This window comes from Phycodurus eques, unplaced genomic scaffold (assembly GCF_024500275.1).
Source record: "Phycodurus eques isolate BA_2022a unplaced genomic scaffold, UOR_Pequ_1.1 contig_134, whole genome shotgun sequence".
Taxonomy (NCBI): Eukaryota; Metazoa; Chordata; class Actinopteri; order Syngnathiformes; family Syngnathidae; genus Phycodurus; species Phycodurus eques.
Window position 1 is genome coordinate 94367 of NW_026904131.1, and position 16198 is coordinate 110564.

The 16198-nt window shown below is 43.4% G+C and overlaps 4 non-coding genes across 4 annotated transcripts; 3 read left to right on the forward strand and 1 right to left on the reverse strand.

Moving 5' to 3' along the window:
• Positions 1 to 5459: 5459 nt before the first annotated feature.
• On the reverse strand, positions 5460 to 5532 carry trnat-agu (transfer RNA threonine (anticodon AGU)). The gene has a single exon. It is a non-coding gene; the product is annotated as a tRNA-Thr (tRNA).
• A 414-nt stretch (positions 5533 to 5946) lies between these two features.
• On the forward strand, positions 5947 to 6110 carry LOC133398412 (U1 spliceosomal RNA). Its single transcript, XR_009767810.1, has one exon. It is a non-coding gene; the product is annotated as a U1 spliceosomal RNA (small nuclear RNA).
• Positions 6111 to 9316: 3206 nt separating this feature from the next.
• On the forward strand, positions 9317 to 9508 carry LOC133398414 (U2 spliceosomal RNA). Its single transcript, XR_009767812.1, has one exon. It is a non-coding gene; the product is annotated as a U2 spliceosomal RNA (small nuclear RNA).
• A 4446-nt stretch (positions 9509 to 13954) lies between these two features.
• Positions 13955 to 14068, forward strand: LOC133398415 (U5 spliceosomal RNA). The gene has a single exon (XR_009767813.1). It is a non-coding gene; the product is annotated as a U5 spliceosomal RNA (small nuclear RNA).
• Positions 14069 to 16198: the final 2130 nt, after the last annotated feature.

A 16198-nucleotide genomic window follows, 5' to 3' on the forward strand; every position in this document is an offset into this window, starting at 1 on the left:
CCACAGTTGGAATGTGGCTGTCTGCATGGTCATTTTGAGTGTGTCAAAAATCATCAGGTACGCTTTCATCCCTAGTCAATAAGCTGACGCCAGACCTTTCCAACCTTTTGTCGACTTAAATCTCAGAATACTTGAAGTTTCATTTTGCAAAATTAGGTAAAAGTACATTAGCTGAAACACTAACAGACCTCATAGCTGGCAGCTCCTTCTCCGGTTGGATCTACAAAGACATAATGTAGCTCCCTCTGACCTTCTTTGTACTTTTCCATCAACATCCTCAAGGCAAATAATGCATTTGTGGTACTCTTTCTCGTCATGAAACCATACTGTTGCTCGCAAACACTCACTTCTGTCCTGAGTCTAGCCTACACGACTCTTTCCCTTAACGTCATTGTGTGGCTCATCAACTTTATTCCTCTAAAGTTCCCACAGCTCTGCACATCACCTTTGTTCTTAAAAATGGGCACCAGCACACTTTTCTTCCATTCCTCAGGCATCTTCGAGAAATGACTGAGAACTATGAGAATTTCTTGGGTAGCCCCTCACTTACTCTCTGGTCCTATAGATGTTTATAATTTACATAGCCACTCCCACCACACTTCAGTTGTACAGCCGGATAACAACAATAAAAAAAAAATGCTAAACCCTAGTTGTGAGTTAGCGCAAAGATGCAAATGCAGCAAAGGCTGTGGATGCAGCAGAAATACAAATGTATGAGGCTTGAATTGTGCATGATATTTACATGCTCATTTAGTTACTGGTTTACTATACCAGGGATCTAAGCACTTGTTGTCTTGGCTAGCGTTGGCATTTTGGTGAAAGCGCTAATTTCGTTGCCACAGAATAATATGTCCCAGATTAGCTCGTAGTGGCTAGTAGTAGGTGTGTGTTTAAAAAGCACTTTGTATTTGTCAGTTTGGGGGAATACAGTTACTCTTGTTCATGCATTGTTGACCTTTAGTTGGGCCAAAATGGTAATTTATGGTACAGCGATTGTGAGTATTGACTGAGGAGAAGAAGGTTCCTGTTCCAATGACAACTGCAGAGTGTAGCAGTTGGGTGGAGTTATCCTGTTTCACATAATTGATAGCAGCAGTTTAGATTGCCAACAGGACCCAGAGAGAATTGAAATCACGACCCCTGGTTCACAAGACCAGTGCTCTAACGGCTGAGCTATGAGGACTTGGATTTTAGCCTAGTCAAAGGCAGGATAAGAGCAATGTAGTGTGATGTTATTTCAGTTGCCATGGTCAAACAGCATTTTGAAAATCCAAGGACAACAATCCTGAAAATACAACAACATTGCTTTGATTGGAAGAGACAAAACATTGACCTGCAGGTTTTTGAGGTATTCTAAGGACAACTGCATCACCTTTTCCAGTATATTTTCTTGGTTAACCCAACCACTGGCTTTGTAGACCATGGCTCGTACCACTGAGGCATGAAGCCTCATTATTTGGTCTCGCGTAATCCTTTCGGTGAACAAGCCAACACAGCACCAACGAAGACAGAAGATTACTGATACATTGAAGTACCAATAGCAGCATCCGCATCACATCCCATAAACCATATAACTTGTCATCTGCCCCCAGTGGGAGTTGAAAGTTGGTTTACAAGACCAGGGCTGAAGATATGGGTGGGAGTGCTTGCAAATAGTGCATGATAGTTCCAGTATATGGTTATTTGTACTTGAGAAAACTTCATCATGCAGGGATGACTTAGCATGGGGGGGACTGATATTAGGGCTACAGCCGGGTCAACGACCCCCTGTCCTGCATGTTTCCACTCCTGTCCCTGTCCTGTCCAGTCCTGTCCTATCTTGTTGTATCCTTCCCTCACAGGGTGTAGCACAACTGCCCCATACGACACTCGATTCTGCGTAATTGTACAAGATTACTTTCCTCATCTTGTTAACGGCGAGAGTTTCATCTTTTGTTGTCTGCTTTTCCTGTATTATTTAGCTACCTTTTCACTCTGTCTCCTTTTTTTTTGTTTCTGAAATTGCCCTTTAAAAACTTTGCTCTATTTGACTGAACGATTGTTTTTTTCTTTTCCTTTGGGCTGTCCCTTTTGGGGTCGCCACAGTGCGTCATCCTTTTCCATTTAAACCTAATCTCCTGCATCCTCCTCTCGAACACCAACTGCCCTCATGTCTTCCCTCACGACATCTATCAACCTTCTCTTTGGTCTTCCTCTCGCTCTCTTGCCTGGCAGCTCCATCCTCATCATCGTTCTACCAATATACGCACTATTTCTCCTGTGGACATGCCCGAACCATCAAAGTCTGCTCTCTTTAACTTTGTCTCCAAAACATCGAACCTTGGTTGAACCTCTGATGAGTTCGTTTCTAATTTTATCCAACCTGGCACTCCGAGAGCGAACCTCAACATCTTCATTTCCGCCACCTCCAGCTCTGCTTCCTGTTGTCTCTTCAGTGCCACTGTCTCTAATCCGTACATCACTGCTGGCCTCACCACTGTTTTATAAACTTTGCCCTTCATCCAAGCAGAGACTCTTCTGTCACATGTTCCAACCTGCTTGGACCCGTTTCTTCACTTCCTGACCACACTCACCATTGCTCTGGACGGTTGACCCCAAGTATTTCAAGTCCTCCACCCTTGCTATCTCTTCTCCCTGGAGCCTCACTCTTCCCCCACCACCCCTCTCATTCTTGCACATATATTTTGTCTTACTTCGGCTAATCTTCATTCCTCTGCTTTCCAGTGCATGCCTCCATCTTTCTAAATGTTCCTCCACCTGCTCCCTTGTTTCACTGCAGATCACAAAGTCATCTGCAAACATCATGGTCCACGGGGATTCTAGTCTAACCTCAACAGTCAGCCTGTCCATCACCACTGCAAACAGGAAGGGCCTCAGGGCTGATCCCTGATGCAGTCCCACCTCCACATTAAATTCGTCTGTCACACCTACAGCACACATCACCGCTGTTCTGCTGTCCTTGTACATGTCTTGTATTATTCTAACATACTTCTCTGCCACTACAGACTTCCGCATGCAGTACCACAGTTCTTCTCTGGGTTCTCTGTCATAGGCTTTCTCTAGATCCACAAAGACACAATGTTGCTCGTTCTGACCTTCTGTGTACTTTTCCATCAACATCCTCAAGGCAAATAATGCATCTGTGGTACTCTTTCTAGGCATGCAATCATACTGTTGCTCGCAAATACTCACTTCTGTCCTGAGTCTAGCCTCCACTACTCTTTCCCATAACTTCATTGTGTGGCTCATCAACTTTATTCCTCTATAGTTCCCATAGCTCTGCACATCACCTTTGTTCTTAAACATTGGCACCAACACACTTTTCCTCCATTCCTCAGGCATCTTCTCACACGCTAAAATTCTATTGAACAAGCTGGTCAAAAACTCCACAGCCACCTCTCCTCGATGCTTCCATACCTCCACAGGAATGTCATAAGGACCAACTGCCTTTTCATTTTTCATCCTCTTTAATGCCTTTCGAACTTCCCCCTTACTAATCATTGCCACTTCCTGGTCCACCACACTTGCCTCTTCTACTCTCCCTTCTCTCTCATTTTCCTCATTCATCAACTCCTCTAGGTATTCTTTCCATCTATCGAGCAAACCGCTGGCACCAGTCAACATATTTCCATCTCTATCCTTAATCACCCTAACCTGCTGCACATCCTTCCCATCTCTATCCCTCTGTCTGGCCAACCTGTATAGATCATTTTGTCCTTCTTTCGTGTCCAACCTGGCATACATGTCATCATTGAGTTATGCATGCAAACCGAAAGAAAAAAACACACACAAGCATTCTACACACAATTGTGACTGTTCTCGCTCTGCTTACGGCAGAATGTTTAGTCTCAAAATAAACACCAAACACCATTTTTTTGGGAGGAACGCGGCAACAACCCACCGCCTGATGAAAATAAAAAAAAGCGTGGGAGTCTAAGCGCATCGTCGGCCTTTTTCCTGACAAACTGAGGCGACGTGATAACGAGGCTGTAAAGCGTTAAGTGTCAGTGATAAAGTCTGCTAATGACGCCGGGAGCTGTAGACGACAAAAAAAGCAGACATTTTTCTTTATCTTTCTTTTTTTTAAAGGGGGAAATAAATAATCTGGAGATGTCGCATGCATAAAACATGTCGGTGTGTTTCCACTTGCAAAAGCTTAGTGTTTACGCTCAGATCTCGTTAGCGACAACACCTCGCTAACTTCAAGATGGTTGTCCTGTAGCACAGTGGATTTTAGTACATTTGTTGTTGTTTTTTTTTATTGTTGTTTTATTTCAGAGTATATGGTTCTCTTTAGATTCTTGCTCTGTTTAAGAGTAGATTATTCTTCTATTTCAACGTAGATAATTATGTTTGCAGTGGATATTTGTTCTATTTCTCGGTATGTTTTTGTTTCCGATTAGATTGTTGTTCTACATTATTGTTTCCGCCTTCTTTTTTTCTTGTATTATCCGGGGCTTGCTTCGAGTTGTCAGCGATCACCATCGACGTCAATGCCTTTGCTCGTCTTTAAGAATCCATCGTTTCTTTATATTGGACCTTGCAGCCCGACCCGCACCCCCCCCCAAAAAAAATAACTCCAATTAGAGTCCCCAGAAAAGTGACCGGAGGCCAGATTGAATGTCTGGCGCAAGTGGACGCGCATACTTCTCTGCCACTCCAGACTTCCACATGCAGTACCACGGTTACTCTCTGGGTACTTAGGCTTTCTCTAGATCTCCAAAGACACAATGTAGCTTGTTCTGACCTTCTCTGTACTTTTCCATCAACATACTCAAGGCAAATAATGCATCTGTGGTACTCTTTCTCTTTCTCGGGAAAATATCTGTGGTACTCTTTCTAGGCATGACACCATACTGTTGCTCGCAAACACTCACTACTGTCCTGAGTCGAGCCTCCACTACTCTTTCCCAAAACTTCATTGTGTGGCTCATCAACTTTATTCCTCTATAGTTCCCAGTGCTCTGCACAACACCTTTGTTCTTAAAAATGTCCACCAGCACACTTTTCCTCCATTCATTTTCAACAAATGACTGAGAACTATGTGAATTTCTTGAGTAGCCCCTCACTTACACTCTGGTCCTGTAGATGTTTATAATTTACACTCCCACCACACTTCAGTTGAACAGCCGGGTCCACAACCCCCTGTCCTGCAGGATTCCACTCCTGTCCCTGTCCTGTCCAATCCCGTCCTATCTTGTTGTATCCTTACCTCGCAGTGTGTAGCACAACTACCCCATACAAGACTCGATTCTGCGAAGTTGAATATTACTTTCCTCATCTTGTTAACAGCAAGAGTTTCATCTTTTGTTGTCTTCTTTTCCTATATTATTTCGCTCCCTTTTCCCTCTGTCTCCTTTTTTTGCTTCTGAAATTGCCCTTTAAAAACTTTGACTATTGAGGATGCTGGTTTCCTACCTTGTCTAGCGTCATGTATAACAACTAGGAAACTACACTTCAGGCCTCAGTGAGAATTGAACTCACGACCACTGGTTTACTAGACCAGTGCTCTAGCCACTGAGCTATGAGGCCTTTCGTTTCTGTTTAAAGTTACCATTTTGGTTAACTAGTTAACAGCAACAAAGTGGTCAAAAGTGCATTGTCAGCTTGTTTAGAAACAAAGTATCAAGGAATTTAATTGTCTTACCAACACACATTTACACATTTTTGGATTCATACGCGACCAAGACGCGGAGTTAAATGTTAAAGTTAAAAAAATGAGTTAAAAAGAGTTAAATTATGGGTATCAATTTACTGTCTCAATTTAAGCTGAAATTCTCAAATATGAAGCATATTTCTTCATGTATTAGCACACAGTAGCGTTTCATCTAGCGTATGTTCCGGCTTGCCCCTTATGTGTATGGTTGTTCACATGCTCATGACGACACCGTCGCTTGACATAGCGTGCGCATGAATGACTTGCGTGCTCGCGCCGAAGTCCAGCTCATACTTACCTGGCAGGGGAGACACCATGATCAAGAAGGTGGTTCACCCAGGGTGAGGTTCAGCCATTGCACTCCGGTTGTGCTGACCTCTGTGAATTCCCCGAATGTGGGAGTCTCGACTGCATAATTTCTGGTAGTGGGGGATTGTGTTCGCGCTCTCCCCTGATCATTGGTTAACAAAAGAGAAAACAGTTTTCAATTGTGAAGTAGTTGTGTGGTAATGAAGCATGGTACTATCTTTCTGATAGTGATGAGTGTTTGAGTGCACTGAATCATTAAAAACTGTTCATCAAAAACATTTGTTCAGTTCTTTTTCATATTGTCATTCAGGTTCTTTCTTATTCCGTTAATGATCCATCCCCGAAGGTCACGTTCACCCAACACGTTCACCGAAGGACTATGTGTTGTTGTTGTCATGTATTGTAAACAAGGAAAGGCGGGGAGATTATTTATTTACAAAAACAAAAAGGCTAAATTATGACCTACCTATCACTCTTCATATTAGCATTAGCATATTACTCTAATTCTGAAGTCTTTCCACTGGCTCCCAGTCAGCTGTAGAACAGATTTTAAAGTTCTGTTACTGGTCTCTATATCACTAAATGGTTTAGGTACTGAATACATTAATTAAATGAGTCCTTGAAGTCTCGGCGCCCTTTGCACAATGGTCATTGCACCGGACTACTGCTATATTAGTCATTCAAACTTCTCTAAGTGCTAGAGGACTCTGCATCTTTGTACAATTGTAAAAAAATAAATTAATAAAAATAGAAAATGTACCGGCATTACCAGATAACTATTAACCCTTTATTGCTCAGTGACTGTTTTTTTTTGTCAATGTCTTTATGTCTCAAAGTGTTCTCTGTCAACTGTTGTCGTACTAGACCGGCTCCAACTACTGGAGAAAAATTCCTTGTGTGTTTTTTGGACATACTTGGCAAATGAAGATGATTCTGATTCTGATTCTGATTCAAGACCCCGACCGGAGCATCCGCCAACATCCCCCGGACTCACGGCTGTGGTGTCCTTGAGCAAGACAGTGATACCCCAAACTGCTCCCCGGGCGTTTCAGCTGCCCCCTGCTCCAGTGTGTTCCACTAACAAGTTTGTGTGTTCACTGTGATGGGTAAAATGCAGAGAACAAATTTTGTGCATGTTCATGACAATAAAGGTGATTCTTCTTCTTTGCTTAATTTCCTCACTATTTGGAACTATTTTTTCTGAATGTCTTCAGTGCTCTCTCTTTGACATTATGTGCACTTGCACATTTTAATATGAATGAATTAACAATGAAGACTCACAAAAAATATATATTTTTAAATAATTTTATCAGGAAATCATTGTCAAATAGAAACACTCATTTAGCCCTTACATAAGAACACTGAGATGTCCCACGTGACCTGAACATCACTTTGTAAAACAAGTGGTCAAGTTAGGTTCGCTTAACAAATTAGATGATAAAATTGCATTTTCGCCATCAATTACTGAAAGACAATTTTAATACGGAAGACAGACTCCTGTAAATTGTCAACCTCCGAGTGACAAGTCAGAAGATTTTAAGGACGCTAAATTGGATATGGGCGGCACGGTGGTCGACTGGTTAGAGCGTCAGCCTCACAGTTCTGAGGACCCGGGTTCAATCCCCGGCCCCGCCTGTGTGGAGTTTGCATGTTCTCCCCGTGCCTGCGTGGGTTTTCTACGGGCACTCCGGTTTCCTCCCACATCCCAAAAACATGCATTAATTGGAGACTCTAAATTGCCCGTAGGCATGACTGTGAGTGCGAATGGTTGTTTGTTTCTATGTGCCCTGCGATTGGCTGGCAACCAGTTCAGGGTGTACCCTGCCTCCTGCCCGATGACAGCTGGGATAGGCTCCAGCACGCCCGCGACCCGAGTGAGGAAAAGCGGCTCAGAAAATGGATGGATGGATGGATGGATAAATTGGATATGATGTCACTTCACATCAACAGGTAAAGCTAATGGAGACACACGGGGCCTCCTCGTGACCATACATTACCTTAAGATTATTGCTTACTGTTTTTGGATATAAGTTGAAATGTTTAATTGCAAATATTCATGTCTTTTGACGTTTCTGGCATGTCTTTAATCGATTATTAACACTTATCACATGACAAATTTGAACGTCGTGTAACCAAATTAGTGGAAGGGGTGTAATTCGCCTCCTCTGCGACGATGGCGCTAGCGTCCTACTGTCAGTTAGCAAAGAAAGAAACAGGAAGTAGTTGAGCGAGGCAGAGTCATTGATGTTTTTTCGTCAAAATGTTGAGCAAACAGCTATTCAGCTTGTGGCCACATCATTATACCAGCAACCGACTTTTATTCCAAATAACTCATGATTTCTTTGGTTGTTTAAGACTTAATACACGGCTAAAGGATATGCGTTAATCTCCGCATTCTATTGGATCGACGTGGACCACGTGGCCAAGGAACACGAGCATCTGACAACAATATTTCGATATAAACGTTGAAAAACAACACAGTTGACATTATTAAACACGGAATTTAAGTACGTACAGGACTCCGCCGTCCCCGCGGAATTTGTCGGACCCCGCCGTCCTTTATTTACTTGCCAGTGACTAGTATTACACAAGGTTTATTTCGCCGCAGACTTTTTCGTCGCGCCTAAAAAAAAATTTTAAATTTAACTCACCAAAGTCGTCTTCAATCCTGTGGATTGTCGTCAACCTTCAGATCCCAGTTGAGGAGTACGAAGACCAGTCCCGGAAAGGGTCTCAATTGCCGTGGCCACGGTCTCTTAACTGGATGTCGGCTCCACAACTGGAATCCTCGGGTGTGTTGACAGGAAGGAAGGACCAATTTAATGTTGGATTTATCTCACCCAACATTATAAAAAATAGACACAAAAGGAATGAAGACGCTGGTTTCTTTTTCTCATGAGGAGGGCGCATGGGAGATTGTTCAGGTTACAGCCTCTCTACACGCTCTAAACAATCTCTCCCGTCGCTCCTGCATTTATTTAAAAATAGGGAGGTTTCTAAGTTTACAAGACATAACGTACTAAGCTACAAGACACAACACACTAAGGGTAGGGTTTCAAGGTGAAAACATGGGACCAACACCTGCCACGTCCCGGCCACGTCCTTCTCTCTGATGATTCCTGCTGAGTCATCTTCTTGAAGGCGAGACATCTTTCTTTCTCAAAATCGTCCATAATACTAATGCAAGCTAAGCAAATAAATGATAACTTCTAAAATATATCTAACAGTTTCATAATTGTTGTTTGGCGTGTCCATATGTGACTCATCTGTGATTATCATGTCGATATGTGCCACCATAACTTTGGCTTGTAGGCTGGAGAATGAGGTCGTCTTTTCTGGCGTTATGTTGGCATCGCTTCTTGGCCTTTTGGCTAAGATCAACTGTAGTATCTGTTCTTAATCAGTTAAATATCTGATACGTCCCCTATCCGGGGGCCAAATGGTAAATTGATTTTTGGAGCTGCGAGATGGAATAGGGGCTTGTTCTGTCCACTCCATGCGTCGACCTGGTATTGCAGTACCTCCAGGAACGGTGGACCCACACAACTTGGTCAAGAGGGACACAGATTGGCATTCCTGTCAATCCACCTCGTGAATGTACGCTCCCTACCCAACAAAATGAATGAGCTTCATCTTCTGTTAAAGACCAGTAAAGACTCCGGACGTTCCGCGGCCATGTGCTTCACGGAGACCTAGCTTTGCGACGCTGTACCCGATGGCGCCGTCATGCTTCCCGGCTTCAACATTCATCGAGCGGACTGCGACATGGAATCATCGGGGAAAACAAAGGGCGGCGAGATATGCCTCTATATCAATGAAAAATGGTGTACGGACGTCACGGTGCTCAGCACTCACTGCAGCCCGCATTTGGAGTCGCTATTCTTAAACTGTAAACCATTCTACTCGCCACGTGAGTTCGCATCATTCGTCCTGGCTGCAGCCTACATCCCGCCTCAAGCTAACACGAACGCCGCATTGCTAACGCTCGCCGAACAAGTCAACGAAATTGAAAAAAAAACACACGGACTCACCCCTCATTATTCTCGGGGACTTTAACAAAGCTAAACTCAACCACAACTCCCTAAATACAAGCAGCACATCGACTGTCTGACCAGGGAAAATAATACTTTAGACCACTGCTACACTACGGTAAAAAACGCATACCGTGCTATACCTCGTGCAGCCCTAGGCTCGTCTGATCACTGCTTGATTCACTTAATACCGACGTACAGGCAAGAACTTAAATGTGCGAAGCCTACAGTGAAAACAGTCAAAAAGTGGACCAATGAAGCCAAGATGGAACTTCAAAGCTGTTTAGACTGCACAGACTGGAGTGTCTTTGAAAATTCAGCTGGCAGCCTGGATGAATATACGGACACTGTCACATCCTATATCAGTTTCTGTGAAGAGGTTTGTGTACCAACAAAATCATTTCGTACATTCAACAACAACAAGCCGTGGTTCACTGCTAAACTTAAGCAGCTTCGCCAAGCTAAGGAGGACGCATATAAGAGCGGGGACAGGGCCCTGTATAATCGAGCTAGAAACCAGCTTACTAAAGAAATTAACATTGCAAAGAGGATCTATGCAGCAAAGTTGGAAAAACAGTTTAGCGCAAACGACTCTAAATCAGTCTGGCATGCATTCCAATCGCTGACTAATTACAAGCGACGATCCCCCCAAGCTGAGAACAATAGCACACTAGCCAACGACTTGATTACCTTCTACTGCAGATTTGAAATGGACAGTTTCACACCACACACCCACCCGGCCGCACCCGCGACCACAACCACACCTCTGACTTCTGCGTTAACCATCCATGAACAGGATGTGAGACGCATCTTCAAACAACAGAAGATTAACAAAGCGGCAGGCCCGGACCATGTGTCCCCATCCTGCCTCAAAGTCTGCGCGGACCAGCTCGCTCCAGTCTTCACTCAGATCTTCAACAGATCTTTAGAAATGTGCGAAGTTCCATCCTGTTTCAAACGCTCCATCATCATTCCAGTCCCCAAGAAACCTGCAATCTCTGGTCTGAATGACTACAGGCCTGTCGCTTTGACATCTGTGGTCATGAAGTCCTTTGAACGTCTCGTGCTGGACCACCTCAAGAGTGTCACAGGTCCCCTGCTGGACCCCCTGCAGTTAGCCTACCAAGCGAACAGGTCTGCGGATGATGCAGTCAACATGGGAAAGCACTTCATCCTAGAACACCTCGACAGTGCAGGGACCTACGCGAGGATCCTGTTCGTGGACTTCAGCTCAGCGTTCAACACCATCATCCCTGAACTCCTTTCAACCAAGCTTCTCCAGCTTAGCGTCTCACCTGCCATCTGCCAGTGGATTTACAGCTTTCTGACGGGCAGGACTCAGCAGGTCAGGCTGGGGGAGGCCACCTCATCCACACGCAGCATCAGCACTGGGGCGCCCCAAGGTTGTGTCCTCTCTCCGCTGCTCTTCTCTCTCTACACGAACGACTGCACCTCAGCGAACCCGACTGTCAAACTCCTGAAGTTTGCAGATGACACCACTGTCATCGGCCTCATCATGGACGGTGACGAGTCTGCATAGGTTGAGTCGGCCGCTGTGGTGCGGCCGACTCAACCTGGAGCTGAACACGCTCAAGACTGTAGAGATGATCGTGGACTTCAGGAGGCATCCTTTGCCACAGCTGCCCCTCACGTTGTCCAGCTGCCTTGTGTCAACCGTTGAGACCTTCAAGTTCCTGGGAATTACAATCTCTCAGGACCTGAAGTGGGCGACCAACATCAACTCCGTCCTCAAAAAAGGCCCAGCAGAGGATGTACTTCCTGCGGCTTCTGAGAAAGCACGGCCTGCCACCGGAGCTGCTGAGACAGTTCTACACAGCGGTCATCGAATCCGTCCTGTGTTCTTCCATCACAGTCTGGTTTGGTGCTGCTACAAAAAAGGACAAACTCCGACTGCAACGGACAATCAAAACTGCTGAAAGGATTGTCGGTACCCCCCTACCCACCATTGAGGACTTGCACGCTGCCAGAACTAAGACAAGGGCGTGCAAAATCCTCTCGGACCCTCCGCACCCCGGTCACCAGCTCTTCCAGCTCCTTCCCTCAGGTAGGCGCTACCGATCAATGCAAACTAGAACTAGTAGACATTACAACAGCTTCTTCCCTCTTGCGATCAACTTCTTAAACACCTAACCTATAATTCCATTACAATAAGCTGGCAATTTTTTGACTTGATTTTTTGATATGCAAATAGTGCAGCATGGCGAGACAACTACAGTGAGTGCACGAGTAATACATAATTGGCCCCACAGAAATGTGACAACGAACTCAAGTTCAAAAAATTGCCAGCATGTTGTAATGGAATTGTAGGTCAGGTGTTTAAGAAGTTGATCGCAAGAGGGAAGAAGCTGTTGGAATGCCTACTAGTTCTAGTTTGCATTGATCGGTAGCACCTACCTGAGGGAAGGAGCTGGAAGAGCTGGTGCCCGGGGTGCGGAGAGGATTCCGAAGTACAGCAGACTTCCTGTGGGAACAGTTTCAACCATGCGTAGTACTGCCGCTGCCCCAATTCTCAACCTTTGACCAGCAAATGTATTCTTCCCTTGATATATGGTACTTCAAAGTCCAACATCAGAACATCAGGAGAAGCTAGGACAAATACCTTTAAGCCTCAAGGGTACGGCTTACATGGAACAAATTGCCTGATGGGACAGTGACCTGTCAAAGGGATAATTTGCTCATCGATGCAGACTTTTCCTGGTTTCGGGAGGCTAAAGCAGCCTTGCCTTACTCTGTCAAGAAGAGGCCTGACTCTCCAAAGAATGTCTTTCCTCTGTTACATCCAGGTCATTGACAATCTTCAGTGAGTTTCTCAACTTGAAGAACCTGTTCCTTGTCATTTTTTGGCTTATTATTACTTATCTTATTACTTCCTATTACTTATCTTAAGTATCCATCTATCGAGGTCTTGGGCCACAGAGGACGACGGTTTTCCTGTTCATGTGTGTCTGTCAGATTATCTGATGAGTCTCCTGCCTCTTCATCTGAGTTTTTGCTCTTCTCCAGCATAAGCAAGCTCATTGTTTGAATTTTCTTCATCTGACAATTCCAGAACTGAATTTTCTTCCATTCTTTGGTACAAAATTTGCCTCGCTTCTGCCTCGTACAATAGTGTCACAATTAAAGAGGTTCAAATAAATAGTTCAAACCTTATCTATCTCTCTATCTATCTCTCTATCTATCTATCTATCTATCTATCTATCTATCTATCTATCTATCTATCTATCTATCTATCTATGTCTATCTATCTATCTATCTATCTATCTATCTATCTATCTATCTATCTATCTATCTATCTATCTATCTATCTTTCTATCTATCTATTATTTTATTCAGAGAATACATTCATCATGTTTATAACCCCACAAAGAACTGTTTTGGGGAGGAAAATGGAATGTAAACAAAGCTATTTAGCTATGAGCTAACACAATCAAATCATCCTCATGTCCATGACAGTAGGGCTCTAATTTTTACGAACAAAAAGTTCAACAGAACTCTGACTCCAAATTATGACTCATAACATGTTCATAAGCAATAATATATGATTGCCTTTGGTGAAAAAAACATTATCTTTGTCATATTTAACTTTCCATTTCTCTTTTCCTGGCATTTGTGTTTTGCTGCATTCTCCATTTTGTTTCAGGAAGAAATCACAGCCGCTTCGAAGCCACCCAAACACATGAGATCATTGGAAAGGCCAGGATGTCCTCGACTGCGCTGTGCGTCAAAACAGTTGACAATCTAGATAAAGAACAGGAAAACTTAGCGTCGATACAGGTTTAAATTGTCTTTCTGCGTTAAAACTTTTGGAGTATGTCAAATGTAGATGAAGAACTTTTATTTGGATTCAAAAGAAATAGTGGCACTTTTGAATTGAAGACTATTTGTTAAATGGCATGGCGGACAATGACATAGTCCGCTTCGCTCTGACCAAAGCAGTTCACTCTTATTTCTTGTCAGATTGTATAAATCGTTTGCCTTTTATGAAAGATCTCAATGGGGAAGAACAACAAGAGTCTGTCTAAATTTTTTGAAGCTCTGCAGAAGTGGAGCTGACTTTGCACTGTAAAAAATCTAAATGCTTTAATGGTGTTGTTATATGCATACGGTGTTTATAATAATAGTGTGAGGTAATCTTCTCCTTGAGCTGTCATTTTTCTTGTGCTGTAGGGTTTGTGTGTCCCAATGATCTTAGGAGCTAAGTTGTCTGGGGCTTTATGCCCCAAGCAGGGTCACCCATGGCAAACAGGTCCGAGGTGAGGGACCAGACAAAGCACGGCTCAAAGACCCCTTATGATGATGACAAAAAATTTACTCAGGTTTCCCTTGCCATACATCCATTTTCTGTACAGCTTATCCTCACAAGGGTCGCGGGCATGCTGGAGCCCATCCCAGCTCAAATGATTCTCGAGCATTTTTGACAAAAGTTAAAACACCAATTTCCTCTACTCTAGGGGGCATTCAAGGATTGGCCACTGACATAAGATTAGGTCAAATCAACATTACACACCGACGACGTGTTTTTTCACCGACAAGATTGAAAAACGTTATTGGCCGTCAGATAGTTACAGTACTGCGCAACAAGACACGTGACAAGGCTAAAAATAAACTACCTTTTGGATTCATACGCGACAAAGACACGGAGTTAAATGTCTTGTGCGGAGCCGATCGATGACGTCATTGATCGGATCGGCGACTTATGACATGAAAGCCTGGTCAGCATAAAATGCTAATTATCGGCCGATAACGATAACACCGATCAGATCGGCGTAAAATCTACTTTTAAACAAAATAATTTATTATTTTCAATTTATATGAAAGTGGGTCGCGACTTTGCAACATTAGCCACATGTAAGCTGAATGTACTACTGAACTGAATGTACTGTTAGCCACGAGTGATTCGTTCGTTGAACTAGTCCTGTCCTGCCACGAGTGACTCAGGCGGAATTTCACTGCGAACTCGTACAATGAGTGATTCGTTGGCGCAAGGAACGACATATTATGCAGTGAACGTACATCCATCCATCCATCCATTTTCTGAGCCGCTTCTCCTCACTCGGGTCGCAGGCGTGCTGGAGCCTATCCCAGCTATCATCGGGCAGGAGGTGGGGTACACCCTGAACTGGTTGCCAGCCAATCGCAGGGCACATACAAACAAAATCTTTAGTAAAAAACACTAAAAGATATGCAACAACAGAGTCCACAACAAGAACGCAATTATTGGGAAAAACGAGGTTCAAGGCTACAAAATGATATTTATATTAGCACAGAAGGGAAACAAATACTTCCAAAGAACCTATTCAAATGGGCTGCTATATTGAGCCATGGTGTGTCACATGTCTCAACAGGAGGGATGGTAAAACAGATAAATCAATATTATACAACTTATGGTTTTAATTCCTATTAAAATAATAATAATCATAATAATAATAATTTGTAGAGCATGTATGATTTGTGCTAGGTATAATCCACAAGGCAATTTGAGGCCCAGGAGAGGAATATTGAATTAAACCAAAGTGAAGGAAAAAAGTATTGTTTGGTTATCATAGATGCATTTTCTAAATGGATCGAATTATTCTCAACAAAATCACCTGATGCTCTGACGGTGGCAAAAGCACTATGTAAAGACATCATTCCAAAATATGGCATACCTGAAACCATTTACAGTGATAATGGGACTCATTTTGTAAATCAAATAATCAATAAAATAGGAACCATGTTCCACATCAATTTGGAGGGAAAAGGAGGGAAATGTTAGATATATTTTAGTAGTTATCATTTATTTGCTTAGCTTGCATTAGTATTTTGCATTAGTAGCTTGCATTAGTATTATGGACAATATTTAGATAGAAAGATGTCTCGCCTTCAAGAAGATGACTCAGCAACATTTGATGGAAGGGCGCCTTGACCAAGGACGTGATCGGATGTGGTCGGGGACGGGACAGGTGTCGTCTGGTCCTATGTTTTGTGTTGTGTCTTAATGCTTAGAATATTATGTCTTGTAGAACCCTCCTATTTTCAAATAAATGTAGGAGCGACGGGGGAGATTGTTTAGAGCGTGTTGAGAGGCTGTAACCTGAACAATCTCCCATGGGCCCTCCTCATGAGTAAAATGACCAACGTCTTCATTCCTTTTGTGTTTATTCATTATAATGTATGGTGGCACAGATAAATCCAACACCGA